Source organism: Ceratotherium simum, chromosome 3 (genome assembly GCF_057802395.1).
Source record: "Ceratotherium simum simum isolate JZ-2026a chromosome 3, ASM5780239v1, whole genome shotgun sequence".
NCBI lineage: Eukaryota > Metazoa > Chordata > Mammalia > Perissodactyla > Rhinocerotidae > Ceratotherium > Ceratotherium simum.
Window position 1 is genome coordinate 25336734 of NC_141902.1, and position 19817 is coordinate 25356550.

At 41.2% G+C, this 19817-nt stretch overlaps 1 long non-coding RNA gene and 1 gene segment (V, D, J or C); one reads left to right on the top strand and one right to left on the bottom strand.

The window, feature by feature from the left end:
* Positions 1-19817, bottom strand: part of LOC101391383 (T-cell receptor alpha chain constant-like) — a 440175-nt gene that overhangs the window by 154543 nt on the left and 265815 nt on the right.
* Positions 1-19817, top strand: part of LOC147917461 (uncharacterized) — an 82600-nt gene that overhangs the window by 17300 nt on the left and 45483 nt on the right. For all 4 annotated transcript variants that reach the window (XR_015549953.1, XR_015549955.1, XR_015549954.1 and 1 more), the window contains exon 6: positions 11827-12048. This is a non-coding gene — a long non-coding RNA (uncharacterized LOC147917461). The remainder of the gene's footprint in view (positions 1-11826; positions 12049-19817) is intronic.

The following is a 19817-nucleotide window of genomic DNA, read 5'->3' on the forward strand; positions in this document are numbered from 1 at the left end:
CTTTTCTTCTATACCCATTTTATTCAGAGTTTTTGTCATAAATGGATGCTGTATCTTGTCAAATGCTTTCTCTGCATCTATTGAGATGATCATGTGATTTTTCTTCTTCATTTTATTGATGTGGTGTATCACGTTGATTGATTTGCCAATGATGAACCATCCCTGCATCCCTGGAATAAATCCCGCCTGATCATGTTGTATAATCTTTTTAATGTTTTGTTGTATGCGATTTGCTAGTATTTTGTTGAGGGTTTTTGCATCGATGTTCATCAGTGATATTGGCCTGTAATTTTCTTTTTGTGTTGTCTTTGTCTGGTTTTGGTATCAGGGTGATGTTGGCCTCGTAGAATGAGTGAGGGATCTTCCTCTTCTGTCCAATTTTTTGTAAGAGTTTGAGAAGGATAGGTATTAAGTCTTCTTTGAATGTTTGGTAGAATTCACCAGGGAAGCTGTCTGGTCCTGGACTTTCATTTTTGGGGAGGTTTTGATTACTGTTTCCGTCTCCTTACTGGTGATTTGTCTATTAAAATTCTCTATCTCTTCTTGATTCAGTTTCGGAAGGTTGTATGATTCTAAGAATTTGTCTATTTCTTCCAGACTATCCAATTTGTTGGCATATAGCTTTTCATATTCTCTTATAATATTTTGTATTTCTGAGGTGTCTGTTGTAATTTCTCCTCTTTCATTTCTGATTTTACTTATTTGAGCCTTCACTCTTTTTTCTCAGTGAGTCTAGCTAAAGGTTTTTCTTTTTTTTTTTTTTAATTTTTTGTTTATTGCAGTAACATTGGTTTATAACATTGTAAAAATTTCAGGTGTACATCATTGTACTTCTGTTTCTGCATGGACTACATCATGTTCACCACCAAAATACTAACTACAACCCATCACCACACACATGTACCGAATTATCCCTTTCACCCTCCTCCCTCCCCCCTTCCCCTCTGGTAACCACCAATCCAATCTCTGTCCCTATGTGTTTGTTTATTGTTGTTATTATCTACTACTTAATGAAGGAAATCATATGGTATTTGACCTTCTCCCTCTGACTTATTTCACTTTGCATTATACCCTCAATGTCCATCCATGTTGTCACAAATGCCTGGATTTCATCCTTTCTTATGGCTGAGTAGTATTCCATTGTGTATATATACCACAGCTTCTTTATCCATTCGTCCCTTGATGGGCACTTAGGTTGCTTCCAGGTCTTGGCTATTGTGAATAACGCTGCAATGAACACAGGGGTGCATGTACCTTTGCAAATTGGTGTTTTCAAGTTCTTTGGATAAATACCCAACAGTGGAATAGCTGGATCATATGGTAGTTCTATCCTTGATTTTTTGAGGAATCTCCATACTGTTTTCCATAGTGGTTGCACCAGTTTGCACTCTCACCAGCAGTGTATGAGAGTTCCCTTCTCTCCACATCCTCTCCAACACATATTGTTTTCTGTCTTGTTAATTATAGCCATTCTGACGGGCGTGAGGTGATATCTCATTGTAGTTTTGATTTGCATTTCCCTGATAGTTAGTGATTTTGAACATCTTTTCATGTGTCTGTTGGCCATCTGTATATCTTCTTTGGAGAAATGTCTGTTCAGGTCTTTTGCCCATTTTTTAATTGGGTTGGTAGTTTTTTTGTTGTTGAGATGCATGAGTTCTTTATATATTTTGGAGATTAAGCCCTTATCAGATGTATGGTTTGCAAATATCTTCTCCCAATTGTTAGGTTGTCTTTTTGTTTTGTTGATGGTTTCCTTTGCTGTGCAGAAGCTTTTTAGTTTGATGTAGTCCCATTTGTTTATTTTTTCTATTGTTTCTCTTGCCCGGTCAGATGTGGTGTTTGAAAAGATGTTGCTAAGACTGATGTTGAAGAGCGTACTGCCTATGTTTTCTTCTAGAAGTTTCATAGTTTCAGGTCTTACATTCAAGTCTTTAATCCATTTGGAGTTAATTTTTGTGTATGGTGTAAGGTAAGGGTCTACTTTCATTTTTTTGCATATGGCTATCCAGTTTTCCCAACACCATTTGTTGAAGAGACTTTCTTTTCCCCATTGTATGTTGTTGGCTCCTTTGTCAAAGATTAGCTGACCATAGATGTGTGGGTTTATTTCTGGGCTTTCGATTCTATTCCATTGATCTGTGTGTCTGTTTTTGTGCCAGTACCATGCTGTTTTGGTTACTATAGCTTTGTAGTATATTTTGAAATCAGGGAGTGTGATACCTCCAGCTTTGTTCTTTTTTCTCAGGATTCCTTTAGCTATTCGGGGTCTTTTGTTGTTCCATATAAATTTTAGGATTCTTTGTTCTATTTCTGTGAAAAATGTTGTTGGAACTTTGATAGGGATTGCATTGAATCTATAGATGGCTTTAGGAAGTATGGACATCTTAACTATGTTAATTCTTCCAATCCAAGAGCACGGAATATCTTTCCATTTCTTTGCGTCTTCTTCAATTTCTTTCAGAAATGTTTTATAGTTTTCGGTGTACAGATCTTTCACCTCTTTGGTTAAGTTTATTCCTAGGTATTTTAGCTTTTTGTTGCAATTGTAAATGGGATGGTATTCTTAATTTCTCTTTCTGCTACTTGGTTGTTAGTGTACAGAAACGCAACTGATTTTTGTATGTTGATTTTGTATCCTGCAACTTTACCATATTCGTTTATTACTTCTAAAAGTTTTCTGGTGGATTCTTTAGGGTTTTCTATATACAAAATCATGTCATCTGCAAATAGTGACAGTTTCACTTCTTCCTTTCCAATTTGGATCCCTTTTATTTCTTTCTCTTGCCTGATTGCTCTGGCTAGGACTTCCAATACTATGTTAAATAGGAGTGGTGACAGTGGGCATCCTTGTCTGGTTCCTGTTCTTAGAGGGATAGCTTTCAGTTTTTCACCATTGAGGATGATATTAGCTGTGGGTTTGTCATATATGGTCTTTATTCTGTTGAGGTACTTTCCTTCTATACCCATTTTATTCAGAGTTTTTATCATAAATGGATGCTGGATCTTGTCAAATGCTTTCTCTGCATCTATTGAGATGATCATGTGATTTTTGTTCTTCATTTTATTAATGTGATGTATTACGTTGATTGATTTGCGAATGTTAAACCATCCCTGCATACCTGGAATAAATCCCACTTGATCATGGTGTATAATCATTTTAACATATTGTTGTATGCGATTTGCTAGTATTTTGTTGAGGATTTTTGCATCGATGTTCATCAGTGATATTGGCCTGTAATTTTCTTTTTTTGTGTTGTCCTTGTCTGGTTTTGGTATCAGGGTAATGTCAGCTTCGTAGAATGAGTTAGGGAGCTTCCCCCCCTCCTCAATTTTTTGGAAGAGTTTGAGAAGGATAGGTATTAAGTCTTCTTTGAATGTTTGGTAGAATTCACCAGGGAAGCCGTCTGGTCCTGGACTTTTATTTTTGGGGAGGTTTGTGATGACTGTTTCGATCTCCTTACTGGTGATTGGTCTATTCAAATTCTCTACTTCTTCTTGATCCAGTTTTGGAAGGTTGTATGATTCTAAGAATTTATCCATTTCTTCCAGGTTGTCGAATTGGTTGGCATATAGCTTTTCCTAGTATTCTCTTATAATCTTTTGTATTTCTGAGGTGTCTGTTGTAACCTCTCCTCTTTCATTTCTGATTTTACTTATTTGTGCCTTCTCTCTTTTTTTCTTGGTGAGTCTAGCTAAAGGTTTGTCTATTTTGTTGATCTTTTCAAAGAACCAGCTCTTGGTTTTATTAATTTTTTCTATTGTTTTTTTGGTCTCTATTTCATTTATTTCTGCTCTGATTTTTATTATTTCCCTTCTTCTACTGATTTTGGGCTTTGTTTGTTCCCCTTTTTCCAGTTCCTTTAGGTGCATTGTTAGATTGTTTATTTGAGATTTTTCTTGTTTGTTGAGATAGGCCTGTATCGCTATATACTTCCCTCTTAGAACCGCTTTTGCTGTATCCCATAAATTCTGGCATGTCGTATTTTCATTTTCATTTGTCTCCAGGTATTTTTTGATTTCTTCTTTGATTTCTTCGTTAACCAAGTCGTTGTTCAGTAGCATTTTGTTTAATCTCCATGTATTTGTGGCTTTTCTGATTTTCTTCCTATAGTTGATTTCTAGTTTCATACCGTTGTGGTCAGAAAAGATGCTTGGTATTATTTCAATCTTCTTAAATTTATGGAGACTTGTTTTGTGGCCTAATATGTGATCAATCCTGGAGAATGTTCCATGTGCATTTGAAAAGAACGTGTATTCTTCGGTTTTTGGATGGAATGCTCTGTATATATCTACTAGGTCCATCTGTTCTAGTGTGTCGTTTAAGGCCAATGTTTCCTTATTGATCTTCTGTTTGGATGATCTATCCGTTGGTGTAAGTGGAGTGTTAAAGTCCCCTACTATTATTGTGTTACTGTCTATTTCTGTTTTTATGTCTGTTAATAATTGCTTTATATATTTAGGTGCACCTACATTGGGTGCATAGATATTTACAAGTGTTATATCCTCTTGTTGGATTGTTCCCTTGATCATTATGTAATGCCCTTCTTTGTCTCTTTTTATAGTTTTTCTTTTAAAGTCTATTTTATCTGATATGAGTACTGCTACCCCAGCTTTCTTTTCATTGCCATTTGCATGGAGTATCTTTTTCCATCCCTTCACTTTCAGTTTGTGAGTGTCTTTAGGTCTGAAGTGTGTCTCTTGTATGCAGCATATATATGGGTCTTGTTTTTTTATCCAGTCAGCCACCCTATGCCTTTTAATTGGAGCATTTAGTCCATTGACGTTTAAAGTACCTATTGATAAGTATGTACTTACTGCCATTTTTTAACTTTTTTTTTCCCCCTCAGTGTTTTAGTAGTCCTTCTCTGTTCCTTACTTCTTCTATACAGAATTGAAGGTCACTTTAGTTTGACCTCTGTCTGAAAGCTGTACTCTTTAACTCCCCTCCTCCCTCCTTTTATGTTTTTGATATCATATCTAACCTCTTTATTGTGCATTTGTATCCATTACGTTCTACTCATGGAAATAGATAATTTTTCCTATTTGCGGTCTTCTCTTTTCCCCTTAAATCAGTCCCTTTAACATTTCTTGTAACCTTAACACTCTTAGTTTGAACTCTCTGTCAGGTAGGTTGCTCATTTCTGTTTCACTTAGTTCCTTTTCTGGGGTTTTGTCCTGTTCCCTTACTTGGAATGTATTCTTTTGCCTCCTCATTTTGCCTCTTTCTCTGTGCTTGTGTCTACGTATTAGGTAGGTCAGCTACGTCTCCTGCTCTTGGATAGGTGACCTTATGTAAGTGATGCCTTAGGAGGCTTCCAGTGTGCTTCCCTCAGTTTTCAATGTTCCAGGGGTGGCCCCTATGTGGGCTACATGTGTCCCTCTATTGTGGCCTGTTAGCTCTCCCTATAGGTGCCCAGGGAGGCTGAGTTATGCTCCTGGCCAGCTGTTGTAATGCTCAGCTGCTTGTAGTTGTTGTGGGCCCTTCAGTCTCTTTATCAGGTGTGGGGAGCCCCAGCACAGTTGGCTGTAAGTTCTAATACCACATTTGTGTTGCAGTATTTCTTTTAACTGAGTAGGCCCCCAGCGTGGCAGGTTGTTAGGCTCAGGGCCTTACAATTGCTGTAAGCCTCTAGCCTATTATGTCTCTTGTCAGCTTTCTGAGGATTGCAGCTGGGTGGGGCTGGCCTCAGGCACAGGAGCACCCAATTGTTTCAGGCTTTGGAAGGTGGGGCAAACCTCCTATGTGTGTCTTTGAGAAGCACAAGTCTTCTGCAGCTGACAAGCCCTGTTGCCCACAGATCCACACACACAGTCAACACAGTCCTGCCCCGTGTGAGCACCCTGACCTCCCCAAGCGGACCCAGTCTCCCCACGGCGGGAGCCCCACACACTCCGCCACCGCCCCACACTCTCCACCCGCTCCTTGTGCACACCCTGCCCGCTCAAGTTGGCTCAGTTGCCAGGCTGCAGAGAATCCAGTCACCAATCTATGCAGGCCCACACGTTGCCTGAGGGCTTGTTGTTGGGTGGGGCCAGTCTCTAGGGTGGGCTGCCTGCCCTGGCTGAGCTGGATTAAATCGGTGCTCTAGCGGGTGGAGCAGACCCTGGGCTAGCAGGCCTCAGGGAGAACTCCAATGGCGTCTGTGTCAGCACGCCCACACTAGGCCACAACAATGGCCGCCGCCAATGTCCCAGTCCCTGGAGAGGTCTCACCCCTCACCCAGATGCACTCAGGGCCTATTAGGTGAGTCTCTTGTCACCAAAGCACTGTTCACCTTTCTTTCTGGTGATTTTAGGATGCTTTCTGGAACGGGTGAGTTTGTGTGTGGGCCCTTTAAGAGCCAGTTTTAGTTTCTTTGTGAACCGGGTTTTCTGGGGGTGCTCTCCAATGCTTTAGTAGCAGGCAAAGTCAGATATTACGCCACTGGTGTCGATTGTGCTGGTCCACAAAATGCCCACATCGGGGGCGCTCCCCGGCTCAGGGCCCCGCGCCTCCAGGGAGGCTGCGTACCTGTGAGCTGCTCCTGGCGGCCGTGAAGCTGGCGGCTTGTGAAGGCGGCGTTTTTCCTCTCCTGAAGGGAGTCTCTGCCTCTTCTACCCCAGCTAGGACTGTCCGCTGCTGCAGGAGTTCCTCTTATCCAGTTTTCAGTTGTGTCTCAGGGGTAATTTTTCCACCAGTAGTTGTAAATTGGATATGTCCACGGGAGGAGGTGAGCTCAGGGTCTGCCTACACCGCCATCTTGACTCCGCCTCTGCTAAAGGTTTTTTAATTTTGTTTATCTTTTCTTGGTTTTATTAATTTTTTCTATTTTTTTTTAGTCTCTATTTTATTTATTTCCACAGTGATTTTTGTTATTTCTCTTCTTCTACTGATTTTGGGCTTTGTTTGTGCTTCTTTTTTCAGTTCCTTTAGGTGTGCTGTTAGATTATTTATTTGAGATTTTTCTTGTTTGTTGAGATAGGCCTGCATTGCTATAAACTTTCCTCTTAGAACCATTTTTGCTGTAGCCCATAAATTCTGGCACGTCGTATTTTCATTTTCATTTGTCTCCAGGTAGTTTTTTATTTCTCCTTTGATTTCTTCATTGACCCAATTGTTGTTCAGTGGCATTTTGTTTAGTCTCCATATATTTGGGGCTTTTCTGTTTTTCTTCCTATAGCTGATTTCTAGTTTCATACCATTGTGGTCAGAAAAGATGCTTGGTATTATTTCAATCTTCTTAAATTTATTGAGACTTGTTTTGTGGCCTAATATGTGACCAATCCTGGAGATTGTTCCATGTGCCTTTGAAAAGAATGTGTATTCTTCAGTTATGGATGGAATGTTCTGTATATATCTACTAGGTCCATCTGTTCTAATGTGTCATTTAAGGCCAATGTTTCCTCATTGATCTTCTGTTTGGATGATCTATCCATTAGCGTAAGTGGAGTGTTAAAGTTGCCTACTATTATTGTGTTACTCTGTATTTCTCCTTTTATGTCTGTTAGTAATTGCCTTATCTATTTAGGTGCACCTACATTGGGTGCATAGATATTTACAAGTGTTATATCCTCTTGTTTGATTGTTCCCTTGATCAGTGTGTAGTGCCCTTCTTTGTGTCTTGTTACAGTTTTTGTTTTAAAGTCTATTTTGTCTGATATGAGTATTGCTACTCCAGCTTTCTTTTCATTGCCATTTGCATGGAGTATCTTTTTCTATCCTGTCACTTTCAGTTTGTGAGTGTTTTTAGGTCTGAAATTTGTCTCTTGTATGCAGCATATATATGGATCTTGTTTTGTTTTTTTTTAAATGAAATCAGCCACTCTATGCCGTGTATTTGGAGCATTTAGGCCATTGACATTTAAAGTCGCTATTGATAAGTATGTACTTGCTATTTTTAAACTTTTTTCTTTATTCTCAGTGTTTTAGTAGTTCTTCTTTGTTCCTTTCTTCTTAGCTTGCTCTCTTCCCTTGTGGTTTGGTGGCTTTCTTTAGTATTATGTTTGGGTTCCTTTCTCTTTGTTTTTTTTTTTTTTTAGTGAGGAAAATTGGCCCTGAGCTAACATCTGCCAATCCTCCTCTTTTTGCTGAGAAAGGCTGGCCCCGGGCTAACACCCATGCCCATCTTCCTCCGCTTTATATGGGATGCCACCACAGCACGGCTTGCCAAATGGTGCATCGGTGTGCACCCGTGATCCGAACCAGTGAACCCCGGGCCACCACAGTGGAGCGCGAGCACTTAACCACTTGCCCATCGGGCTGGACCCTCTCTTAGTTTTTTGTGTATTTATTATAGGTTTCCGGTTTGTGATTTCCATGAGGTTCATATACAGTAATCTACATATTTAGGAATCTATATTAAGTAGACAGTTTCTTTAGTTTGACCTCTATGTGAAAGCTCTACTTTTTAACTTCCCTCCTCCCACATTTTGTGTTTTGGATAGCCTATCTAACCGCTTTTTTTTTGTGTGTGTGAGGAAGACTGGCCCTGGGCTAACATCCATGCCCATCTTCCTCCACTTTATATGGGATGCCACCACAGCATGGCCCCACCAGCGGTGCATCAGTGCACGCCCGGGATACAAACCTGCGAACCCCAAGCTGCCGCAGTGGAGCGTGCACACTCAACTGCTTGCGCCACCGGGCCAGCCCCCTATCTAACCTCTTTTTTGTGATTTGTATCTGTTACCCTCTTATCATGGAAATAGATAATTTTTCCTATTTGTGGTCTTCTCTTATCCCCTTAGATAAATCCCTTTAGCATTTCTGGTAGAACTGGTTTCTTGGTGACAAACTCCTTTAATTTTTGCTTCTCTGAGAATCTTTTTATCTTTCCTCCCATTTTGAATGATAACCTTGCTGGGTAAAATGTTCTTGGCTGTAGGTTTTTTCCTTTTAGCACTTTAAATATATCATGCCATACTCTTCTAGCCTGTAAGCTTTCTGCTAAGAAGTCAGCTGATAGCCTTATGGGGTTTCCTTTGTATGTAACTTGTCTTTCTCTTGCAGCTTTTAGGATTCTCTCTTTATCTTTAATTCTGGACATTTTGATTATGATGTGTCTTGGTGTGGTCCTCTTTGGGTTTATCTTGTTTGGGGCTCTCTGTGATTCCTGTATCTGGATGTCTGTTTCCTTCCTTAGGTTAGGGAAGTTTTCAGCTATTATTTCTTCAAATAGATTCTCTGCCCCTTTGTCTCACTCTTCTCCTTCTGGGACACCTATAATAAGTTAGTACACTTGATGTTGTCCCAGAGGATGCTTAGACTTTCTTCACTCTTTTTAATTCTTTTTTCTTTTATCTGTTCAGCTTGGGTGATTTCTTCTAGTCTTTTGTCCAGCTCGCTGATCTGTTCTTCTGTATCCTCTACTCTGCTTTTGAGTCCGTGTAGTGAATTTTTCATTTCCAGTATTGTATTCTTCATTTCTGATTGGTTCTTTTTTATATTTTCCATTTCTTTGTTGACGTTCTCACTGAGTTCATCCATTCTTCTCCCCAGATCATTGAGCATCCTTAACGCCCTTTGTTTGAACTCTCTGCTGGATAGGTTGCTCATTTCTGTTTCATTTAGTCTTTTTTATGGTGTTTTTTCCTGTTCCCTTACTTGGAATGTATTCCTTTGCCTCCTCATTTTGCCTCTTTCCCTGTGCTTGTGTCTAAGTATTAGGTAGGTCAGCTATGTCTCCTGATCTCAGGGAGGTGACCTTATATAAGTGATGCCTTATGAGGTCCGGCAGTGTGCTTCCCTCTCATCACCAGTTCCAAATGTTCCAGGAATGACCCTTGTGTGGGCTACATGTGTCCTTCTGTTGTGGTGGGGTTGCCCTTCCCATAGGTGTCCAGGGAGGCTGAGCTGTGCCTCTGTCCAGCTAGTTGTAATGCTCAGCTGAGTGTAGTTGTTGTCGGCCCTTCAGTCTCTTTATCAGGAGTGGGGAGCCCCAGCACAGTTGGCTGCAAAGTCTAGAAGCACGTTCCTGTTGCAATTTTTCCATTAAGTGAGTAGGGCCCCATCATGGCAGATTGTTAGGCTCAGGGGCTTACAATTGCTATCAGACTCCGGCCTATGAGGCTCTTGTCAGATCTGAGGATTGCAGCCAGGTGGGGCTGGCCTCAGGCCATGGATCACCCAATTGTTTCAGGCTTTGAAAGGTAGGGCCCATCCCCTATATGGGTCTTTGAGAAACACAAGTTTTCTGCACCTGACAAGCCCCGCCACCCACAAGTCCATACACATAGTCAACACATTCCTGTCCTGTGTGTGTTCCCTGATCTCCTGAAGTGGACCCAGTCTCTCCCAGGCAGGAGCCATGCACACTCCACCAATGCCCCACACTCTCCACCTGCTCCTACCAAAGAGGTAGACCCAGTCGCCAGGCTGCGGAGAATCCAGGCACCCATATATGCAGGCCCACAAGTTTCCCGAGGGCTTGTTGTTGGGTGGGGCCAGTCCCTAGCTTGGGCTGCCCACCCTGGCTGAGCTGGATTAAATCAGTGCTCTAGTGGGTGGGGCAGACCCTGGGCTAGCAGGCCTCAGGAAGAACTCCAATGGTGTCTGTCAGTGACTGTGTCAGCACGCTCACACCAGTTCACAACAATGGCTGCCGCCAATGTCCTAGTCCCTGGAAAGGTGTCACCTCTCACCGAGATGCAGTGAGTCTATCAGGTGAATCTCTTTTCACCAAAGGACTGTGCACCTTTCTTTCTGGCGATTTTAGGTTGCTTTCCAAGATGGGTGAATTTGTGCATGGGCCCTTTAAGGGCCAGTTTTAATTTCTCTGTGAACAAGCTTTTCTGGGGGTATTCCCCAATACTTTTAGTAGGAAGCACAGTCAGATATTATGTCACTTGATTCAGTTGTGCTGGGTCCAAAAAATGCCTATAGTGGGCATTCTCCTCAGCTCAGGTCCCCACTCCTCCAGGGAAGGCTGCATAACTTTGGGCTGCTCCCGGGTGGCCGTGAAGTGCTGAGGCTTGTGAAGGTGGCGTTTTTTCTCTCCAGAAGGGAATTTCTGCCTCTTACACCTCAATTAAGATTGTTGTTTGTTACAGGGGTTCCTCCTATCCAGTTTTCAGTTCTATCTCAGGGTTAATTTTTCCAAGAGTAGTTGTAAATTGGCCATGTCTGTGGGAAGAGGTGAATTCAGAGTCTGCCTATGCCTCCATCTTGACTTCTCTCCCCAAGAAGCCTTTAAACTGCAATCTGAGATTCCTTATAAAAAGTTCCAGCAAAGCAGATTTCAAAGAGCCTATATGATCAATTGCTATTGCTCTACTTATGTAAATAATTGGGCCAAATTTATTTAAACTAGACTTATTTTGCAAACTGGTTATTCTTAATTTGGCCATCTTTGGTAAAAATGAGGGTGATTTTAGAGAGAAAAGTCATGTTTCAGTAAAAACTATAATACACATTTGTGGATCTTAGATTCTAGTTCTGTTAGTTGTCTTTAAGGTTTTGTTTTCTACCTGTAAACTGGACTGCATCCTGAATTCTTCTAGTCTTCTGAAATATCTGGCTACAAATATGCAAATGAACTGTTCCATTTTTCCATCATTTTTATTTGAAATCATTGAGAGTTGAAACCACCCTTTTTCCTAAAGCCCTGTGAACTGAAGCTCGACAACTTGATATAAACCTTATAGAGATCACCACAACAGCATGCTGTTTAAGACACTCAAAAAGATACCTGAACACCCAATGACATCATCAGAGACATTTCAAGCTGCAAAAGATGCTTTGACCCTGACATCTAGAAATCTTCTTCACTGGCTGTCCCCTGGGCTCAGAAACTGGTTTATAATTTGCTCCAATCATTAACCTTGTTTTTCTTTTTGTTTCCATAGAAATACTTCTTGTTAAATACCTGATGGATTGCTTACACAGCATAGGCCTAACTTTTGGAGCCCACCTGTATCACTGCCTCCTAAAATGAATTTAACTAGACTGATCTATTACCAGGACTAAGAAATGTGTTCAGTGAGATGGAACAACCTACCAACTCAGCTTCTGGACTATGAAACGTCCTAAAGTTTCAAAGGACTGTGAAACTTCTTAAAGTTGCAAAGGTGGGACTGTGGGGGATCAGAATTGGCCACCCCAAAATCTGTCTCTTTGGCTTGCATTGATTATTTTTGAGAACAAAAGACTCTAAAAGAAACTTTGACCTTCCCCACTAAGTGCCTAAAAGAATTTAAGATAAAAAGCCTGTCCTGAGGACAGGCCATCACCATAGATAGCTCTGGGTATTAGTAGACTGTGAGGGTCTTTGCTAAGCCCATTCTTATCTACCAAACATTTGCTTTTCCATTTCCATGTGAATTGCCTTCCTCCTCTTTGAAACCTCAGGCCACTACACCCAGCATCCTCCTTTGTCTTTAGCTGAAGATGATATTTAAGGTGACAGGCATGGCCATTCTGACAAGTTGCTCAGCTTTCCTGGGTTTCTCATATGTATACATGTTATAAAGCTTTTTTGATTTTCTCTTGTTATTCTGTCTCATGTCAATTTAACACGTAGGCCAGCCAGAAGGACCTAGAGAGGGTAGAGGACTTATCTTTCTTCTCTACAAGATCCTCCCTCCAGATGTGAGGGAGACCAGATGGCTTGGGGTGTGGAAGCCAAAGAGCCATGGCAGAACCATCCTAATCCTTCCTGGCAAACAATATATTCAGAGAGAAAGTCACTGTAGGAAGAAAGTTTCTCTCCTATTTTCTCATTAAAATAGAAGTGAATAAATCCTTGTGCAAAATTGTCTCCTTTCCATACAATAAGTCTGCACTGATAGTTGAGATAATTAAGTATGTGGGATAGAGTTTCAATTTTCATCACTGAGTTCTCTATAAGCAGAGACAATGTACAAGAAATGGAAGGAACATAGCCAAACAGAAATATGGGGTGATTAGAGACCTGTTTATATGTAGCCCTTTGAGTCTTTGCATTGGAGAGAGGGGAATATTTTACTCTGGAGTCAGATTCACTTACTTTACCTCGAGCCTCCAGACTAACACAAGACTATGTTGATTTGTGCCAGGTTGCGAGTAGACTAGGTCTGCCATAAATTCATGGTAGAATAAGGTGTGGTATTAGGAGAACAAAAGTAGATCAGAGAGTGGGAGTTCTCTAAGGTGACAATGCTTCTTTCTTCCATGCAAGGTGTGTGATCTGGACAGCTCCCATTACAGTCCATTCCCTTGAATGCAGAGACATTCAAGCCTTTGCCCTGGAGCTTCATAGGATCCATATATCCTGTAGAATCAAAGATTCAGTTGTGAGCCTTTACAGGAGTGATATGTAGATAGCCCAACCTTTTCCAAAGGCAAATTACAGTGATGAAGTAGCTGGACCTGGATTTAGGTAGAAACTTTTGAGTTATTCTGAGTCAGGCACATTCAAGGGCCATAATATCAATGGAGTTCAGGCTCAGTCCCAAAATGCTGCTCAGGGGACAGATCTCTGAGAAAAATGCCCACAAACTTCGCAAGGCGGTGCTAACTTTCAAGATCTGCAGGTGTAGGGCTAGGACTGAGAAGCAAAAAACAGGAATAGAAAGGGCACTGTTTGATATCATTTCCTTGTTGAGATGCAAATGCTCTCAGAACAACATTTTTGGAGGGTGGGGGGAAGAAAGAGAGAAAGTTTGCAGAGTATGAGCACTCTGTGAGTAGATTTCAAAGAGGAAAGTATGATTTTTTAAGGTGAGAGCACAAAGATCAAGATTAGAGAAAGACATTTAGAAATAAACTCTGCAGAAGACGCTAAGTGAATGATTGGATATGGAGCAATAACATTGAGAACCTTTTTTACTGATATTATACTGCCTGAAGACAGTTCAAGCTTGAGCTCTTTGCTCCCAATAGCTGCCTGTGATAGCAGAGAAATGGAAGAGGAAATCTCTCAATAGAGGTTTCTGAAGAAATTAAAAATTTAACTTATACATTGATCTTGTAATGGAAATGAGAATGCACAGGGAAGCCCTTTGGAAGCTAGCTTCAGAAGAGAAATACTAGAAAATACAAAAAAGCCAGAGCATTTAGAGAAAAAGCCCATGCTTACTGAATGGTCAGATTTAACATAGTTTGGAACATATAATTTTCCAGCAGAATATCAGTAACAACATTTCAGTGACCTTGGGTCTGGATTCCTTGTGTTGAGTAAAAATGGCAGCTGTTATTTTATGTGAGTTCACTTAGGGATACAAAGAGGATAATTAGTCTGATCTTAGAAAGGTGGCACTTGCTGCTTATCCAACTGGTTCACGATGATTTAATCAATTGCAGGTAGGGGGGGATTTGCTTTTGGGAGGTTGTTGTCTGAGGAGTAGGTAGGAGCACATATTCTTATGGTGAACATGTCCAGTCCAGTACACTTCATGAAGTTCTTTGAATTGTGGTTTTCTATGGTTTTATATTGTTCTCACTTCCTAGACCCACACCTAACTCTCAGTCTTTGAAAACTGGCATGGCCAAGAGGATGGGTCTTGGATCCATGACTATTCCAGAGTCAAGGCCTTCCTAGTCACCAGCGCTGCTTTAAGGGCAGATAGTACGCAGCATAACAAGAGGTGAGAGGGTGATATGAAGCACTGATCAGGTATCAGTGATTTACAGTACACTCAGCATTAGAATGAACAATTGTGGCTGCTGATTGCCTAAAAACAAATCAATCTCTCTTTAAGTTCATCTATCCAAACTGCAAAGCGAAACATTCAGGCAAATGTCTCTAGAGATTTGGATCCAGGAATTCCATATGAGATGGCTCATACAGCTCTGTTTTGCAATAGAATCAACATGAACCAAGCCAAAGAACGGTTTTCAAAGAAACATCTTTTTGTAGTCCCCAAATGTGGCTATAAGAACATGTTAAATCATCAGTTTCCCCCAAGGGTGAGCAGCTCGGGGTCCTCTCGTCTGGTCTGGTCAACTTCCTGGTATCCTTTCTGGGTCACTGAGCCAAGAGGGATGGCTATCTGCTGTGTTCATCCCCTGGAGCATGGTAGCCAGGGTGAGGATTTCCCAGGGAAATGCCGCTTGGCCCCTGTAGTTTTTGTACAGGCCTCTGTGGGTTTTGTAGCACTGTGTGTATACCCCCAGTCACAGTGATACTGAGTTTTACAAAAACCTCCCCTTGGTTTCACTCTATGTGGCCTTTGAGAACTCCTGGGGCCAGATGTTTTCTCCAAGTCAAGCTGAAGTAAAGATCAAAGGGTTTTGGCTGTTAGTTCAGGGCAGGTTCACCCAGGTGCTTCTGTCTGAGATTGTTCCCCACTGCCTAGATCTGCCCTGGAGTTTGCTGCTAGAATGGACTTTCAGAAATCATCACGTCCACTCCCATCTGTGCTTTCTGGCCAGTCTACTCTCACATGGTTTCCTACAGAGGAGTTCGTCAGATGTCTGAATGTCTCAAGTGGATTCTACGTTCTGTGCGTTAGGTGGAAAATGTTTGTGGTCAGTGTAATTTCTCCTGTCACCTGCGTGGCTCCCGAATCACCTCTGCCTGCCCCACTTTACTCCTGAGCAGTGTTATACAGTTTCCAAAGGGCTTTCATATAAATTTAAAATTTTATTCTCTCCATTGCCTCCCTGGTTGCTGAATTCAGGGCCAGTGGCCCATATTGTGCTTTGCGTGGTTTAGAAAAGGCCACCCTCCTGGGCCAATGCTGAGGCAGCCCCTTGGGTTCAAGGTAGGCAACTAGATGGGCCCTCTGTATGCTTTATAAATGGCTCCTAGGCTTGGCAGGCAGAGCCTGGGCTGAATTTTAGACTCACTCTCCCCTTCAGCCGAACACCCTTGTGTAAGGCCACAAGCAGTGCAACTAGGCACAGTGGATCTGGCCAAATTCCATTGATGCTTTTTGTTTATATTCTTGTTTGACATCTTATTTTTGACATAGTCTTTCCCTTTTTGAAAACTCTCCTCTGGAACTCTCAAGACACTGATCTTGGTTCCCCTTTGATTCTGTGTCTATCACTGTGAAAATAAAGTCTTACACTAGGCTCACCAAAAGTGACCTTAATAAATGTAAATCATTAAAGGAGAATGTGAATTTTGTTGCTGTTGTTATCAAAAGGGAGCAGGACTGGAAAAAGTTTGAACTTCACACTTTCCCGAGAGGATCTTAGCCAAATCCATGGCTTAGTGGATCACAATTTTATCACCGTTTTACTTATAACCTGTCTGACAACTCCTTCCCACCCTACATACAACTCATGCCTGCTCCATAAACTCCAAGCAGCTTCACCTCCATATGCAGAGTCTAACACTCTTTGCTGACTAAATAACCCAAAAAACAAATAGGAAAAGATGAAAAGAAGAAATGCTATGGTCTCAGTAACAGACACTGTAATGGTAGATGGCTTAGAGTAGAAAGCAGGACAACGTGGGCCTCATGGAGAGGGCCAGATGAGAATGAAGTATTGTAACTTGGACTCTTGAGTATAGCTGATTTTAGGTGCTAGTCTTTGAAATGGCAAGAGGTGGGTGGTTACTGTGTTGAAGAATAAATAAAGCTTCTGATTAACCCCTGTGAGACTTATTGACTTCCTCCTAGTGCTGGTGTACAGATGTTCCCAAGCAGCCGTCAGAAACTGGTTTGAATAGGACTAGTTATAGGAAACAAGAAGTTGGGAATGAAAAGGCAATTAAAATCTTGAGTAATACCAAAACTTAAACTATGAAACCTTGTGGGTCTGGGCACGTGAATCTTATAATCCTGTGGCCATGGCAGAGAGTTTTGGGGTGATGAATCCCAATGAGAATACAGCTGTTGTGGTTCCCCACTTTTCACTTTCTCTCCGTAACAGAAATATACCCCCATGTGCTTTGCCACATGACTTTTCAGAGCTTCCTACTACAGACAGAGTATATATCCCACTCGAATGACTTTGGGGCTTGGCCATGCTTTGATCCAGGGAATATGGGTGGAAGTCACAGTGTGCCAGTTCCAAACTGAGGCTCCAGGAGGCATCTCATCATGGATTTCCACCAGCACTCTTGAAGCCTAGTCCAGCCGGCCTGAAGACCGATGAGCAAAAACTATATTTTTGATGTTGTAAGCAACTGAAATTTTGGGATTGTTTGTTATAGATCAGAATCATAGCGTGAATAGCTGATTAATACTGACGCTAAACCTGGGGGGATGCTGACTACGAAATTACATGCTTAAAATTTTTGATGGCTCTCATACTTCAATATAAAATGGTGCAGGATATGGTCTTTTGCTTACCTCCCAGGCCTACATCTTGTACTTTTCCACTTGCTGCCTTAAGCTCAGCTTCATTGAACTACTTGCTTCTTCCAGGCTTTATGGTCTTTCATACCTATTTGCCTTCACCATGTGATTCTTTTTGCCTGAGATGCCCTTTCCTTTACCTATTCCCCAATTCGACCATTAACCCAGCTCCTTAGATCCTGTTCATTTTTTGGTCTTAGCTTAGCTGTTGGCTTCCCTGGGAAGTCCTAAATGATGGTGTGGATGATCAGAATTGGCCACTCCAAAATATGTCTCTTTGGCTTGATTATTTTTAAGAACAAAAGACTCCAAAAGAAACTTAGACCTTCCCCCTAACTGCCTAAAAGTATTTAAGGTAGAAGTCCTGTTCTAGGAAGGAACCAATACCGTATGATAACTATAGCATAATGTAAAGTAGGTGTGATAAAAGAGAACCAACAAACCCATTTTTATCAAAGTTATGCCTATAGGTGGCCCAGCAAACACTTGTTTAACAAACATTTGCATTTCCACCTCTGGGTAAATTGTCTTCCTCCCCTTTGAAGACCCAAATCACTACTCACAACACCCTTGTTTGTCTTTAGCTGAAGATGATATTGAAGGTGGCAACGTCCGCAATTCTGGCTAAGTTACTCAGTTTTCCTGGGTTTCCCCCATGTATACATGTCATTAAACTTTGTTTGATTTTCTTCTGTTATTCTGTCTCATGTAAATTTAATTCTTGGACCAGCCAGAAGGACCTGGAGGGTATAAGAATTGTGTTTCTCCCCTACAATGGCTCAAGGGAAGGGGTTAGCTGCCTGCCCCTTTAATGAATTTTCATGGCTTCTAGTGATCACTCTGTCATTGTGCTCAAAACTTTTTTTCTCTCTTCTTCATTAGGTAGAGACTCTTGAGAGAAGGGGTTTTTCTTGTTCATCTCTGTATACCATTTGCCAGCATAGTGCCTGACTCAATGAATGCTTAGAAAGTGTATTCTGAATCCATTTTAAGGATGTAGACTTTCATGGTCAGAGAGGATAAGCTAGGAAGTGACAGAGCCATGGCCAGAACTCACATCTTCCCAATTCCTAGTCCCCTGCTCTCTCTCTGGCACCAGGCTGCTTTATGGAATACTACCTCACATTTGTTTAGTGGAGCTCAGCACCACTAGTCGCAAACAAATTGATTTTTAACATTCGTCTGAAGATTGGGAGGATAAATTTATTGTGATTTGCTTCACACCATGAAATATATTCTAAAGCTAAATAGAAATAAGTTTCATGTTATCTACATATTTGGAGTATTCAAATCACATTCTTTCCACTAACGTGAGTAATCAAGGATCAATTTTGCCTCTGGAGAGAAGTCTTAGAATGCCACAGCTGGGAGAGACTTCAAGAATCATATATTCACTCCCTTGAGTGTTCAGATGAAAGATTCTAGAAAGATCTAGAGAGATTTCATAACTTGGCCAAGTCACCCAACTTAGAAGGAACATACAAGAAATCAAGTATCCCAATCCTAGCCCAGTGATATTATTTGGAACGCTAGATGAATACCCAGTCTTCTTTGGTTTTTTCTTCAGGCATTTATTATTTGAAAGTGTCTCTGGGTGTCCTCTCAGTCCCACTGCTGATATCCTTCCCTGAAGTGGCCATAGGGTGGGCTGGGCAACCTGGCATTTCTTTCTCTATATGGATTTTCATTGTTGTGTGAGATAGTCTTCTGCAGGAGGGGAAGGGGCAGGCACAGAAAAGGTGTGTCCTGAAGTTCGGTTCTTCCTGGAAGGAGGCCAGGCCATGTTCTCAGTACCCAGCAAGCTCATTCTCAGAAGGCAATAGAGTATAGGGACAGTGTATGGGGACTGGGTTTACCGTGTTATTGTCCAGTCCTGACTAAGACCAGGCCTCACGCTTGGAGACTCAGAGCAGTTTGAGAAAATTTATGGGATACCAAGCTGAAAAATGAAATAGAGATTAAACAGAGGTATCCCCCAGGCTTGGAATATTTGGGATGTGAACGTTGAACTAACTTTATTTATCTCCACTACCTCCTCCTGGTATTGACAAGTAGTTTCTGAGAGTCGTAGAAAAACTTTAGTGTATTCAAAGTAGAATACCAGGCTATTGAGGGGACTTCAAATCGTGGACAGGGAGGAACATCTAAAAAACATGGAGGACATAGAAGGGAAGAGAGATACTAGGGGTGTTTGATCATAGTCTTCAGATATCTGTCAGGAAAGAGCTGGCTAATTAGAAGACAGTTGGAGTCTCGTGTCTGTTTATGCATTCTATCTATGGAATTATGTTGATTTGGTTTAAACATATGAGAAAAACCTGGGCTTATACAGAAAGGTAGGTCGAAAGAGAGGTTAGTTGCAAAGGGGGATTTTAATGAACATTCATATTCTGTTATTTTAAAATCTATTGGTCTATCTTGCATTTTGGATGGAACTTTCACTCATGAATGGTTTTGTAACATTATTCATTCATCATTTGGGAAATAATTGGTTCACTGAGCCAGGCAAATTCCACATGTTGACACATTTCATTATACAATATCAAAATATCACAGTAGTTAATATCACCACCCATATCTTGAAATCAAAGAAGTATTTAAATATT